Source organism: Mustelus asterias, chromosome 3 (assembly GCF_964213995.1).
Source record: "Mustelus asterias chromosome 3, sMusAst1.hap1.1, whole genome shotgun sequence".
NCBI lineage: Eukaryota > Metazoa > Chordata > Chondrichthyes > Carcharhiniformes > Triakidae > Mustelus > Mustelus asterias.
The window spans coordinates 154,074,194-154,090,407 of record NC_135803.1 but is presented as its reverse complement, the minus strand read 5'-3'; the positions used below and the strand labels follow the sequence as shown (position 1 = coordinate 154,090,407).

The 16,214-nt window shown below is 44.7% G+C and overlaps 1 protein-coding gene across 5 annotated transcripts in view; it reads left to right on the top strand.

Annotated features, from left to right (window-relative positions):
* The window catches only part of LOC144491738 (MICOS complex subunit mic25-like), a 438,118-nt gene that overhangs the window by 222,532 nt on the left and 199,372 nt on the right, over positions 1-16,214 (top strand). The gene's annotated exons all lie outside the window — the stretch shown is intronic.

Here is a 16,214-nt window from a genome sequence, read left to right as displayed (position 1 = left end):
CTGGCTGCTTTTCTTGAGGCAACGGGAAGTGTAGACAGAGTCAATGGATGGGAGGCTTATGAAGAGCATAAACACTGGCACTGGCCATAGGCCTGTTCCTGCGCTGTAAATACCCTGTAATTTCAACTTGAAATGTAATGTCCCAACAATCACATGAGTGAGCCTCCTCTAGCAGCTGGGTATAAACATAATGGGGAGGCGATGGCCTAGTGGTATTATCGCTGGATTATTAATCCAGAAACTCAGCTAAGGCTCTGGGGACCCGGGTTTGAATCCCATCATGGCAGGTGGTGGAGTTTGAATTCAATAAAAAATATCTGGAATTAAGAATCTACTTATGACCATGACGCCATTGTCGATTGTCAGAAAAAGCCATCTGGTTCACTAGAGTCATAGAGGTTTACAGCATGGAAACAGGCCCTTCGGCCCAACTTGTCAATGCTGCCCTTTTTTTATAAACCCCGAAGCTAGTCCCAATTGCCCACATTTGGCCCAAATCCCTCTACACCCATTTGCCCATGTAACTGTCTAAATGCTTTTTAAGAGCATTTGAAAGCATTACTTCCTTTAGGGAAGTAAATCTACCGTCCTTACCTGATCTGGCCTACATGTGATTCCAGAGCCACAGCAATGTGGTTGACTCTCAACTGCCCTCTGAACAAGGGCAACTAGGGATGGGCAATAAATGCTGTGATGTGGAGATGCCGGTGTTGGACTGTACAGTAAGAAGTCTCACAACACTAGGTTAAAGTCCAACAGGTTTATTTGGTAGCACAAGCTTTCGGAGTGTTGCTCCTGTTGCTCCTGAATTGCTCACTCGCCTGAGGAAGGAGCGACACTCCGAAAGCTCGTGCTACCAAATAAACTTGTTGGACTTTAACCTGGTGTTGTGAGACTTCTTACAATAAATGCTGGCCAGCCAATGACTCCCATGTCCCACGAATGAATTTTTAAGAAGTGATGGTATTCAGCCATGTGAATCAGACCATAGCTCTATAAACCTTTTAAAACAGTATTGAGTTATTTTAATTTTAAATAGATGCTATAAAGACAGCACAGCCTTTGTAGTTTTCTTTTTTGTGTGCATGCCTGTGTTCAATAAAACTTTGCACTTGTGTTGTGGTCCATAAACGGAGCATATGTGAAGCAGATGGAAGTTTAAAACATGTGTCAAACCTGATAAAAAGAAAAGCAAGTTTTTTTAAATATAACCTCCACAGACCCTTTTACAGTGGAAATAGCTTCTTCCAGTAACCACCATGGATTGGTCAATTATAGGTGAGGTACGCTACTTCTGTTCTCAGTTTTGAAGGCTTGCCTCTTCAACTGCATTTTCTCTTACTTGTCTCAGGGCTAAACTGCCTCTTTAGATTGGAGTTAACATGCTTGTCATTTTACTTTCATCTCTTGTTCACTATGTCCTTTTAGTTCAGTTTAAATTGTTCACTGCTCTTCCTGATTCCACTTTTGGTGAATAGTCACACTGGAAACACCACCACATCCTTTCACCTTTCAGAGGGAACTGCACTTCATTCTTTCTGCTTCTGTATCTATCCTGTGGGCGGCATGGTGGCACAGTGGTTAGTGCTGCTGCCTCACAGCACCAGGGACCTGGGTTCGATTCCCGGCTTGGGACACTGTGCAGAGTCTGCATGTTCTCCCCGTGCCTGCATGGATTTTCTCCAGGAGCTTTGGTTACCTCTCACAGTCCAAAAGACGTGCTGGTTAGGTGCATTGGCCATGCTAAATTCTCCCTCAGTGTACCCGAACTGGCGCCGGAGTGTGGCGACTAGGGGATTTTCACAGTAACTTCATTGCAGTGTTAATGGAAGCCTACTTGTGACACTAATAAATAAACTATAATTCCTGCTTGGTGCTCCAGCCCTCTCCTCTCTATATTCCCTTCAGACATTTTCCAAAGACGTTGTTGCTTTCTTCTCATGGTAGGGAGGAAGAGTACGTGGACCAGAACTTAGTTAGATAAGAGAAAGTCTACTCTTTGTGAAGTATTTAGATGCTGTTCTTGGAGGTAGGGGGAAAGACAAAGAGAAGCCACTTGGTGAATGTCAAATCGAACCTTCACTGCAGCAACATATCTTGGAACCCCTATCATTTGGCCCATCATATGATCAGAATTAACAGATTAACAGAATTATCCAATTCTCCCAATCCCCTGCTCTGACTTTGTAACAGCATTTTTTTTCCATTAAGTATATATTCAATTGGAGTTACTCTTAAACCTGCCTTCCCCACCTTTTCAGACAGTACATTTCTGATTACTATTCATTGCTGGGTAAATATTTTCCTCTTGTCACCTCAGGTTCTTCTGCCTGAAATCATTGTCCTCTGGTTACCGTTTTCCTTTATAATTCTATCAAAACCATAAAGATCTTAAATACTCTATGAAATTTCCTCTTAACCTTCCCTGCTCTAAGGAGAACAAGCCCAACCTCTTCAGTTTTTCCACATAACTGAATTCCCTCATCCCTGCTACCAATCAGGGAAATCTCCTTTGCAGCCTCTCTCAGGCCTTGCGATTCTTCCCAAAATGTGACGCCCAGAATCGGGCATAGTCTCCCAGTGTTTTTCTGTACCAGTCATGCTCGACAGTAATCACTAGAAGGTGACATAATCTTTTGTTCAGTGCTTCCAATATTGCTTCCAGTCAATGGAGAAAAAGAATATGCATTCTTGTGAGCGCCAGGAGTATAAAGTGAAAGCGAAGTGACGGTGTGAATGCACAGCGTATCTGTTAGCATCACTGAAGAGAAAGAACAGATCAATGGTTCAGCAATACAACTTTCACCAGGAATAGAAACTTGAAGATAGTTGAGTGCTTTTGTTCAGTATTATTATTCTGTTTAATTGCTTATTATTCAGAAGGGCTAATGGTTGTTCTAAATTTAAACATGGTTCACAGGTTATCTTCAACATGGATTAGGGCGGCATGGTGGCACAGTGGTTAGCACTGCTGCCTCACAGTGCCAGGGACCCAGGTTTGATTCCCGGCTTGGGTCACTGTCTGTGCGGAATCTGCACGTTCTCCCCGTGTCCACGTGGGTTTCCTCCAGGTGCTCCGATTTCCTCCCTCAGTCCAAAAGGTGTGCAGGTTAGATCTATTGGCCATGCTAAATTATCCCCCAGTGGACCCGAACAGGCACCGGAGTGTGGCGACTCGGGGATTTTCACAGTAACTTCATTGCAGTGTTAATGTATGCCTACTTGTGACTAATAAATAAATTTTTAGAGGTCCACAGCTTTGTTCTCCTGTTGTGGTGAATTTCGTATCCCAGCCTTGCCTCCTGGACATACATGGGCGAAGGAGGGAAAGTCAGGTGGAAACCTGTGCTCCAAGTTGGACAAGTTGGGTCAAAGGGCCTGTTTCCATGCTGTAAACCTCTATGACTCTATGAACTTGCTTTCTGGCAGCTGTAGTCAAGAGGCTCCTCAAAGTGGCCAGCTACCTCCTGGTCAGGCACTGACTGGTGTGTGAGGGAGCCTGTAAGCAGTGGGGGTTGCGTGTTGCAGAATGGGAGGAATGCCTTATGCATGTCACACAAAAGAGGTATTTGCTCCACAACAGGTACATAATGTAGGTTTCTCTCCAAACCTCCTGTTTGTAAATTAGTAGCGTTGCAACTGTAAAAAATATCTTCCAAAAGAAAGACTTGCCTTTATATAATACCCGTCACGAGCTCAATGTGTCTCAAAGCATTTTACATCTGATGAAGTACTTTTTGAAATTCAGTCACAGTTGTAATGTAGGAAACCAGCTTGTGTGTTGCAAGCTCCCAAAAGCAGCAATGAGCAGATTAACCTGTTTTTTAGTGATGTTGGTTAAAGAATAAGTATTACTGCAGGACACCGGGGAACACCACTGCTTCTTAAAAAATAACGAGAAGGTTGGCAGTGCAGGGTTAGATGCCTGATCTGAAAGACAACACCTCTGACTTTGCAGCATCCCCTCAGTACTTGCATTTACAGCGTCAGCCAGGATTATGCTTTCAAGGAATGGCTTATTCAAGTGCAATATAATTTCACATCTTTATCTTTGGCTCAAATCTAAACCAAAGTAATAGATGAAAGCCTCAATTATCAGGCTGCTTCACCAAGAGCCCTGGGTGAAATAAATTCTTGATAACTCAGTCTAGTTCCTAGTGAGCACTCACCATATAACACACTACTTTCCCATATTCAGTGCCAATTGCCTGGCTTGTGAAATCTGCAAAAGGAGGTGAATTGCTGAGGTTGGGAGTCTGACTGTGCTGTAACTGACCATTGTAATGAATTGAAAAACACAACTTTCAAAGGAGGGAGATCACAGAGAAAAGTCGATGCTTTTAGGGGGTAATTAAGCACGATGTTCACTGTCCCAAACTTTGTCCTTTCCACGCATCTTTCACCGGTGTGTGGGATAGGTGAATTCTGCTATCAATGCTACTCTCTGCAACAGCTGATCATACCTGAGCAACTCCTAACTGTGCCTTCTGAGATCTTTGTCTCCCAATTGGTATTTGCTGCTTTTTGTGTACTCCCGCATGAGGAAGTAAAGTACTTTATCTGAGATTTGCCTTTTTTTTTGTTTGCACCCATGTGCTTGCTTTAGCTCCCAATTCCTCATCTGAATCAATTCCCTCCCCTCTCCTTCCCTGTTTTATCTACATGATTTATTGCAGAAGGCTTTAAAACTTGTATAATAAGCAGGAAGGCATTTTAGTAACAGCTGGTGCCTTACCACAGACCACCCCCTGCAGGTTCCATGAGAGAGTTGGACGATTGCTCAAACTGCACCAGTCACTTTATAAAGAAAACTGTAACATTAGCCCCTGGCACGACACACTCTTCCAATGACTCTTGTTTTGTCCCACTCCCTTACATTCGCTGCTTCCTCCAGTTCACAGTGAGAAAGGTTTATTCAGAAGAAAGAGTAACGTCTGTTTGACACACTTACCTGAATTATTCAAAGTCAGGTATGAGAATTGAGTGCTCTGCATCTCCCTGTGCTCTGCTCAGTTTTATAACCTATCCACCAAACCAGCGCTGAAGCAGCAGCCAGGGTCAGTTATCAGCTGCTATAACAGCCTCCCCCCCGCCCCCCCCCCACCCCCGAGCATGAATCTCACTACTGCCAGAAAGAAATGGAACAAAGGTAAAGGGGAAAGCAAGGACATTTAGCTAATTGAACCCTAAACCGTAGGGTCGTGGCATTGAATGTTTGTACAACTCACCCTGCGGAGGAGAGTGATGGACAAGATGGCCCAGGTGCCTTTTGCTGCCCTTTTCCCCTTCCCCTTTTATCCTCTGAAGACTTGCTGCTCTGTGTTTTGACAGGGTAAACAGCGAGCAGTCGATTGGTAACTGGGACACACAGAACCCATTGACAAAAGAAACAGAGGGGAGGCAAGGAGAATTTTGTTTCATGCAGTAAGTTGCTATGTTCTGGAATACACTACCTGAAAGGGTGGCGGAAACAGATTCAATAGCACTCTTCAAAAGGGAATCGGATAAATACGCTGAAGGTGAAAATAGGGGCAGCATGCACTGCTGCCTCACAGCGCCAGGGACCCCAGTTTGATTCCTGGGTTGGGTCACTGTCTGTGTGGAGTTTGCACATTTTCCCCGTGTCTGTGTGGGTTTCCTCCGGGTGCTCCGGTTTCCTCCCACACTCCAAAACTGTGCAGGTTCGGTGGATTGGCTATGCCAAATTGCCCCTCAGTGTCAGGGTGGGTAAATGCATGGGGTTATGGGGATAGGGCCTGGGTGGGATTGTGGTAGGTGCAAACTTGATGGGCCGAGTGGCCTCCTTCTGCACTGTAAGGATTCTGTGATACAATGATAAATTATAGGACCACTGGAAATGGAATCAAAAGAGGATTGTTCAGTCAAAGAGCTAGCAAAGGCACAATGGGCCGTAAGGCCTCCTGCCCTGTGTGTGATTCTGCTATCTGGTCCTTCATTTGTGGCCAGCTGTTCAGAGATGTTCCCTCTTCTTCTTGCTGTTTGGTGAGCAAAAAGGTAGAGACTATAGTTACTGGTCATGGCTTCCCAGCCTCCTTTGATCGACAGTTCTATAGCTCGACTTCTCTCTGTAGCTGCTCATGCTAGTGTTAATTAAGGTGATGAACTTGTTGTTCGCAACCTTTGAATTTGAATCATCTCACGTGAGAACACCATCCACCAGGTACACGGTACATATTCTTGTGACTCGGCCAACATTGCCTACCTGATATGCTGCAGGAAAGGATGTCCCAAGGCATGGTATATTGGCGAAACCATGCAGTCGCTACAACAACGAATGAATGGACACTGCTCGACAGTCACCAGGCAGGAGTGTTCCCTTCCTGTCGGGGAACACTTCAGCGGTCACGGGCATTCAGCCTCTGATCTTCGGGTAAGCATTCTCCAAGACGGCCTTCACGACACACGACAATGCAGAATCACTGAGCAGAAACTGATAGACAAGTTCTGCACACATGAGGATGGCCTCAACCGGGATCTTGGGTTCATGTCACACTATCTGTAACCCCCACGACTTGCTTGGGCTTGCAAAATCTCACTAACTGTCCTGGCTGGAGACAATTCACATCTCTTTTAACACTCTCTCCACTCGCATTGTCTGCACCTGTAATGACTTGATTACTTGTTAAGACTCGCATTCCAACGATTACCTTGTAATTGAGTTTGTGTCTATATAGCCCTGTTGGTGAACTGAACTCTTCACTCACCTGACGAAGGAGCAGCACTCCGAAAGCTTGTGCTACCAAATAAACCTGTTGGACTTTAACCTGGTGTTGTGAGACTACTAACTTTGAAGTTGAAGTGCTGCATGTCGGAACAACCAGAGTGACTGTCCTGTAAGTCGTAGTTTAAAGTCGTGGCCCTTGATTTTGAAGAAATTACGGGAAAGCACTAGTGCTGCCTGCTGTCTACATCTCAACAAGGCAAGGGCTTCCGCTCTGACAAGGGCAGATGGCTGCCCAGGTCTGATTCTGAAAATACCTCAGGCATCAGCCAACAACAGAAGTGGAATAGGACAGAAAATCAAGGTCTTGAATTATAAAGCCACTCACTGTCTCTGGGTGTGTGATGGAAACTCTGATTCATTCTGACACCCATGATTCAGAACCTTGAATTTGAGGCAGTCCAGTTACTTAGTTTGTGGCACATTGTGGATGGAATATGTTTTGAGCCCAGCAAGGTGCGCAGATAATTGACTTGCTGAGTTGGTATGTTGTCAGTTATCTTCCTTATGGCATCCCAGCATTGCCAATCACAGGACGATTGAGCTATGCAATGGCTTGGGCAATTGATCTGGTCGGGCATGGTAGACTTCTATACGTGGTGTGACTTGCTGTCTAATTTCTCACTTCAAGCACCCTATGTGCAGCCAAAATGCATATTTATATTTTTCTCTCTCTGTAACCAATGATCATTTTACAGTTAATATTAAAAATGCTGGTTAAATCCTGCAGGATGATTTTCACCTTATGAAGTAATCCTCACTGACTGAAGTGTTGTGGCACATCTGGTTCTCCCAAGTTTTATGCCCATGAAACCTTGTGCTAATTAAGTTTCTTCATCGCCACCCCCCCCCGCTCCATCCAAGGAAATAAAACATTTAAAAAAATACTTTATAACCAGTAAATTGTGCATAAATAAAACAAATTTTCAATCAGTTAATATGGCTTTGTTGGCTTTTGAAAGCGCAGCAACATTTGTGGATATTTGAACCGTGTTGTCTTCAGCATCCTCCCATGTAAGGTGATGAACTTGCAGCGAATCAAATCCACTGGGAATGAGGTCACTTCATATGATGCACTATGGATGATGGCTGAAGAGACCAATCCGTGAGAGGCAGGTTCTGCTATAAATGCTGCATCTGACGTGGTTATCAGGTGTTGTTGCAAGTTGTTATTTTTGGTGTTGATGCCTATTGCCGAGCTGCTGTAGCCACTAACAATCATGGTGGTGGTCCACAGTGATGTCGCCATTTTCCTCTATTGTCAGCTAGTGTCTCCCAGGTGTGAGGTTCGATGTTCAGGGCCTTCGTGTCACACTTCTACCTCCATGGGTGTGTGTGCCTTCATCGACATTTACCGTTGTTGCAAAAACGTTGAACCCAGCACCAATCTTTCTGTCACTGGGGGGGCCATGGGCCCCCCTTAGACAGAGCCCAACCGGTGGCGAAGATAAGCAAGAGGGTCTTTGTAGCTTAACCCTGAGTGTGTTCACAACATTAATGCTGCCTTCTGTTCTGTCAGATCTCTGTTTGTCAAACAATGCAGCACTTGAATATGTGTCTTATGATGGCACATATGTAAAATTCCTGACACTTAAATCTGAATGTCCGTCTCACCATAATGCAGGTCGGCGCAGACATGATGAGCCAAATGGCCTTCTGTACCGTAAATTTCTCTGATTCTATGATCTCATACCAGCCTAAGGCAGGACCAGGACAAAACCATGTTTGAGTTTTTTGATTTGATTTGATTTAATTTATTATTGTCACATGTATTAGTATACAGTGAAAAGTATTGTTTCTTGCGCGCTATACAGACAAAGCATACCGTTCATAGAGAAGGAAAGGAGACAGTGCAGAATGTTGTGTTATAGTCATAGCTAGGGTGTAGAGAAAGATCAACTTAATGCAAGGTAGGTCCATTCAAAAGTCTGATGGCCAAAGGAAAGAAGCTGTTTTTGAATCGGTTGGTACATGACCTCAGACTTTTGTATCTTTTTCCCGACGGAAGAAGGTGGAAGAGAGAATGTCCGGGGTGCGTGGGGTCCTTGATTATGCTGGCTGCTTTGCCGAGGCAGCGGGAAGTGTAGACAGAGCCAGTGGATGGGAGGCTGGTTTGTGTGATGGATTGGGCTTCATTCACGACCCTTGTAGTTTCTTGGGGTCTTGGATAGAGCAGGAGCCATACCAAGCTGGATGGTAGGTAACATTTGTGTCAGGAATTGGTCATTGCCAAAAGAATGTCCCACCAACTCTCACTGGCCTTCATTGGTGTCAGCAGTGTCTATTCCCCTGGCGTCAACTTCCTTACTGACCGGAACTTTAGCTGGAGCAGCTGAGTTGACACGCTGGCTACAAGAGCAGGGTTGGGGCAGGGCACTCTCTGATGAGTGGGTCACTTCCTGACCCACTCAGTGCCTCACGTCATCCACAAGGCTCAAGTCAGGAGAATGAATGGACGCTCACCACTCACCTGGATGACCTTAAGCTCAACATCAGCCGGAACAGGATTGTTCCTTTGCTTCTGCCACTTCGTTAGCTTGCTTCAAGAGCAACTGCAATCCCATAACCACAGACACCTCTCCCATACCGCCTTGAGTCCCTTTTTCTCTGCTTACTCTTCTAAAAAGCACATTGGGATATCGTTCAAGTGGGGGAGAAATTTGCAGGGTTCTTGACAAAGCACGGGGAGAGTGGGACCCATTGGATAGCTAAGAGTCAGCACAATTGCGATGGAAGAAATGGCCTCTTTCTGTTATTTGATTTTGTTATTCTGAGGCTCAATGCCACCTTCTCTGAAATGAGATTGTAGCTTTGTCAGTCGTGCCCACATCCTGAGAACAGGTTTCAAATAAAAATACCTTTAAAAAAAAAGCAAGTCTTCATATAAGTCGGATCTGATTTCAGATCAATGTTGTGGGCCTGTTCTTGCTGAGCTGTCCTCTGTGCGATGGATTAACAGCACCGGAACCGCTACACTTAGACTGATGCAATTGCTGGAAAGCCACAGTTGCAATTTCATATTTCTGGCCATCGGATATTCAGCGAAATTGGGAAAAAGCAAAAAACCAGCCTTGTGACAACTGCAGTGCTGATCTGCGTGGCTCAGCGGAGAGCTGGGCCCACACACAGCCGCAAAATATTAGCAGAACTGCAGGCAGCTTGGAGGTCTGTTTACTAATGGTGATTTTTTAACATAGTGTTACATATTACAAAGTTTTTGCAGCACAGCAAGAGGCCATTCAGCACAACAAGACCGTATTCTTATGGGATGTGGGCATTGTTGCCTATCCCTAATTGCCCTTGAGAAGGTGGTGGTGAGCTGCCTTCTTGAACTGCTGCAGTCCAACTGCCGCAAGTATACACACAGAATTGTAAGGAAGGGAGTGCCAGGATTTTGATTCCACACTAGTGAAGCAAGGGCAATATATTTCTATGGTGGTTGTCACTTTAAGGGCAACACAAGAGTAAGGGTCACCTGGCCTGGATGGGCAATGGGGACTCAGAGTAACTTGGAAACACCTGGGGGCAGAGTCCTCTGAAGCAGGAGACATTTTGGGAACCAGCTGCAGCAATGCAGCTGCTGAACAATTCGTGTTAAATTATTTTTGTGTTCACTGATGTGTTAGAATTTTAATCCAGAATCGGGGCGGTCGAGATTCGCAGAACGGCATTCTCCGTTGGCCTCGGGTGGGATCTTATGAACCTCAGGCGGGCAAGGCGGTAAAATTCTGGCAATGCCTGTGAAAGTACATCATTTCAATTTCCAACTCAGAGTGGTGAGTAACTTGGAGGGGACCTTGCAGGTTGTTGCGTTCCCATGCATCCTTTGCCCTGTCCTTCTAGGTGGTAGAGGTCGTGGGTTTGGAAGGAGCTCTCAATGGTGCCTTGATGTGAGTTCCTGCAGTGCATCTTGTGGATGGTACACACTGATGCCACTGTGTATCACTGGTGAAGGAAATGAATGTTTATTGTGGTGGATGGGGTGGCAATCAAGTGGCTGCTTTGTCCTGGATGGTTTTGTTTTATTTATTCAGGGGATGTGGGTGTCGTCTGCTAGGCCAGCATTTATTGCCCATCCCTAATTGCCCTTGAGTGGCATGTCAGGCCATTTCAAAGTTAATTTATTAGTCACAAGTAAGGCATACATTAACACTGCAATGATATTACTGTGAAATTCCCCTCATTGCCACACTTCGGTGCCTGTTTGGGTCAGTGCACCTAACCTTTCAGTGACCTTTCAGAGGGTATTTTAAGAATCAACCACATTGCTGGGGTCTGGAGTCACATGTAGGTCAGACTGGGTAAGGACGGCAGATTTCCTTCTGTAAAGAACCTTGATGAACAAGCGGCAAGTGGAGAGTATTCCATCATACTCCTAACTTGTACCTTGTAGATAGTTGAAGGGCTTTGGGGAGTCAGGAGGTTGAATTACTCGTTGCAGAATTCCTAGCCTCTGACCTGCTCTAGTAACTACAGTATTTATATGCTAATCCAGTTTAGTTCCTGGTAAATGGGCATTGATAGTGGGAATTCATTGAATGTCAAGATGATATGGTAAGATTCTCTCTGTTGGATGTTATCTATTGCCTGGCACTTGTGTGGCACAAATTATACTTTTTACCACTTATTGCCCAAAGTCTGAATGATGTCCAGGCCTTGTTACATATTGGCACAAAGTGCTTTGGTGTCTGAGGAGTTGTGAATGGCACTGAACATTGTCTAATCATCAGCGAACATCCCCACTTCTGAGCTTATGATGGAGGGAATGTCATTATGAAAGAGCTGAAGATGGTTGGACCTAGGATACTACCCTGATGATGTACACAAGACTTTTCCCACCTTCTCCTTCCTGAATCACATCTCTTTCTGTTCCATTTTACCTTGTGTCAATCTATTTTAGAGAGTTACATGGGTACGATGGGTATAGAGGGATATGGGCCAAATGCGGGCAATTGGGATTAGTTTAGGGGTTTTTTAAAAAATGGGCGGCATGGACAAGTTGGGCCGAAGGGCCTGTTTCCATGCTGTAAACCTCTATGACTCTAATCCAGCTTCTTCTTAAACACCAGCCACTACTAACTACTCCCTGTGGTAGCGAGATCCACTTTGTAACCACATCTGGATAAAGATGTCCTGAGCTCCCTGTAGAATTTATTTGTGGCTAGCCTACATTTTTGGCTCTTTGTTTTGGGCTCCACAGTTGGAAAGATCAGCCTTATGTGTACTCTATCAAACCCCTTCACAACCTAAAAGACCTCCAATAGATCAACCCTCAGTCTTCCTTTTTCTAAAAAAAGGATCCTTAGCCTAGTTAATGTTTCCTGTTCATTAAAACCTCTCAGTTCTGGTAAACCTCTTTTTGTACCTTTTCCAGTGCTTCAATATCCTTTTTATAAAGTGGAGTCTGGAACTGTACATTGTGCTCTAATTGTAAACAAGGTTCCATATAAATTTAACATAATTTCAGTGCTTTCCAATACTGTCACTGTAGAAATTAACCTTTAATGCTTTCTGTGTTTTTTAATGGTCTTTTTAATCTGTGCGGTTACTTTGAATGATTTGTGTATGCACCCCTAGATCCCTCTGCTCCTTTACTCCATTTAGACACTTGTTATCCCAAGCAGGGGTACTCCTTATGTGACCTCCTTATTCTTCCTACCAAAAATATACCATCCTGTATTTATCTATATTAAAGTCCAATTGCTAATTACACACCCAGCCTGCAAGTTTATTGATGTCATAAAATCATAAAATCCCTACAGTACAGAAGGAGGCCATTTGGCTCATCGAGTCTGTACTGACTACATTCTCACCCAGGCCCTATCCCCGTAACCCCACGCATTTACCCTGCTAATCCCCCAGAAACTAAGGGACAATTTAGCATGGCCAATCCACCTAACCCACACAGCTTTGGACTGTGGGAGGAAACCGGAGCACCCGGAGGAAATCCACGCAGACACGGGGAGAAAGTGCAAACTCCACACAGACAGCGACTCCAGGCCGGAATTGAACCTGGGTCCCTGGCGCTGTGAGGTAACAGTGCTAACCACTGTGCCACCGTGCCACCCTAAATGTCTTTCTGTATTTTGTCAGTGCCGCAGGTGGTGCTCTGTGCCTTCCAAGTTAGGCAACGAAACCAGTTCCTGAGGCTGGGGTCCGTGCCTCGGAACAGCGCAGTAAGATAAATAGGGTTTTAATTAGCACGTAAGTTAGCACTTAACAAACTGCGAGGACTCCAGTCTGCTGGATTCAAATGAGATCTCAGTTTAATAATTGTCTTAATTATTATTTCAGTCAATTCCAGCTGTTAAATCTAAATTGTATTTAAGATAGTGTGAAATAACAAGAATTATTTATAGGGGTTGCATCAGAAGCTGTTGGCAGCAGTGAATGAGCAGCAGTGTAACCCCATATTGGACAGTCTGGCAATCAGCACTGAATCATTTGGTGCGAGCTACTTAGACATAGGCCATTTGGCTCAACAGGTATATGCTGACATTTATGCTCCACACCATCTTTCTGCTAACCCCATCAGCATATCCGTCTTTATCTTTCTCCCTCATATGCTTATTTATCACCTTAAATGCATCTTTTTAAAGTTTATTTATTATTGTCACAAGTAGGTTTACATTAACACGGCACGGTAGCACAGTGGTTAGCACTGGGGCGGCACGGTAGCACAGTGGTTAGCACTGCTGCTTCACAGCTCCAGGGACCTGGGTTCGATTCCCGGCTTGGGTCACTGTCTGTGTGGAGTTTGCACATTCTCCTCGTGTCTGCGTGGGTTTCCTCCGGGTGCTCCGGTTTCCTCCCACAGTCCAAAGATGTGTGGGTTAGGTTGATTGGCCATGCTAAAAAAAAAATTGCCCCTTAGTGTTCTGAGATGCGTAGGTTAGAGGGATTAGCGGGTAAAAATGTAGGGATATGGGGGTGGGATTGTGGTCGGTGCAGACTCGATGGGCCGAATGGCCTCCTTCTGCACTGTAGGGTTTCTATGATTCTATGAACACTGTAATGAAGTTACTGTGAAAATCCCCTAGTCGCCACACTCCGGCGCCTGTTCGGGTACACTGAGGGAGAATTTAGCATGGCCAATGCACCCTAACCAGCACGTCTTTTGGATTGTGGGAGGAAACCCATGCCGACACGGGGAGAACGTGCAGACTCGAATACATAGAATATTGACTGAATTGATACCTAAGACTTGTAAATGTCATCGATGTGCATAGCCAGGACATTCAGCTGTGGAATGCTGGTGTCATAGAGTCATAGAGGTTTACAACATGGAAACAGGCCCTTCGGCCCAACTTGTCCATGCCGCCCCTTTTTTTAAAACCCCTAAGCTAATCCCAATTGCCCATGCTTGGCACATATCCCTCTATACCCATCTTACCCATGTAACTGTTTAAATGCTTTTTAAAAGACAAAATTGTACCCACCTCCACTACTACCTCTGGCAGCTTGTTTCAGACACTCACCACCCTCTGTGAAAAAATTGCCCCTCTGGACACTTTTGTATCTCTCCCCTCTCACCTTAAACCTATGCCCTTGAGTTTTGGACTCCCTTACCTTTGGGAAAAGATATTGACTATCTAGCTGATCTGTGCCCCTCATTATTTTATAAACCTCTATAAGATCACCCCTCAGCCTCCTACGCTCCGGAGAAAAAAAGTCCCAGTCTATCCAGCCTCTCCTTATAACCCAAACCATCAAGTCCCGGTAGCATCCTGGTAAATCTTTTCTGCACTCTTTCTAGTTTATGTAAAGAGATAGTATGCAGAAACTGGCTAAAAAAACAGACTCATAGAGTGTACTTGCTGGAAGAAAAAGCAAGCTATGAGTAAAAGTAATAAGAAGCCAGAACAAACCAAAATAACATGTGAACAGAATAAAAGAAGAAGTGTTGGTGCTGTGCGAAAGTGTTGAGAGAAACAAGGTCACTCACAATCTGAGGACGAATTATCACTGGCTATGCCAGCCATTGTTGGTGATACTAGATCACTCCACTACTGGAGGGACAGCCAGTACGGGAGGAAGTCGACACTGAGGCAGCAGTCTCTCTGGTACCAGCGACTGTATTTGAGGAAAGACTCAGACATATTGACACCAGAGCCAGGGCAATGTGGTTGTCTCTCAACTGCCGTCGGGCAACTAGGGATGGACAATAAATGCTGGCCAGCCAGCAATGCGCATGTCCCACAAATGAATAAAAAAAAGAAACAGGTGAAAGTGGTTCCACTGAAGGCTGCATTGAAGTAGCTGTCCAACTTAATGGACAAACAGAGGATTTGTCTCTACACGTAGTAGAGACAGGGCAATTATCCAGCACTGATAGGTCGAGAATGGTTAAAGATGATTCGACTGAATTGGGCCAAAGTCAACCTGGTGACTAATGGAGAATCAGGCCTCACAAAAATTGGAAAGAAACACATGGTTGTGTTTGATGGAGTGCTGACAAATATGAAAGACATCAGAGTTAAATTGAAGGTTAAAGCAGCAAGTCAAGCAAAATGCTTCAAGGCAACGTCAGTACCCTACATTATCAGGCAGAAAGTGGAGGCTGACTTGGGACGAGTAGTGAAGACAGGAGTCTAGGAGCCAGTTAGTATTAGTGAATGGGCCGCACCAGTAGCATCAGTTATCAAGAATGATGGATCCGTAAGGATTTGTGGAGACTTCAAAGTCATCCTAAATGCCGTATTATGTGCGGAAAAGTACATTACCCCACATCGATGACCTGTTTGCAGGATGGGCAGGGGGGCCAACATTTTAGCAAATTTGATCTAAACTGGGTTTATTTACAGATTAATCTCACAGGAAATTCTGACAATCGTGACACAAAAGGACTTATTCTGATACTGAAGATTGCATTTTGGTATCATATCCGTTTCTGCATTGTTTCAAAGTGCAATAGATCAGATCCTTAGTGGACTGAGTGGAATCCAGTGCTATCTGGATGACATCCTAGTCACTGGGAGGGGGCAAAATGGAACATCTTCGGAATTTGAGTGCCACTCTTCAGAGATTGGAAGACTATGGACTGAGAGGTCCACGAGGCCAAGTGTGAGTTCTTCCAGTTCTCCGTTAAGTTTTTGGGACTGTGATTGATGCCACGGGGCTTCACAAATTTCCTTCAAAGGTCAAGGCTATCACAGAGGTGCTTGCACCTCAGAATATTAATCAGTTGCAATCCTTCCTAGGATTGTTGAACTATTATGGAGGATTTGTTCCAAACCTGGCAACCATTGCATAATCTCTTGTGTCAGAACAAGAAGTGGAAATGGTAAAAATGCTTTCGTGTAGGCCAAAGAAATGTGGCTCAAATCTCAAGCTCTCACTCATTTTGAGCTTACCTTATCCCTGCCATTAGCATGTGATGCATCCCGTTACGGTGTAAGAGTGGTGGTCTCCCAAATCATGCCATCCGGTGAAGACTCATTGCTTTTGTGTCTCGGACATTGAGCAAGGCTAA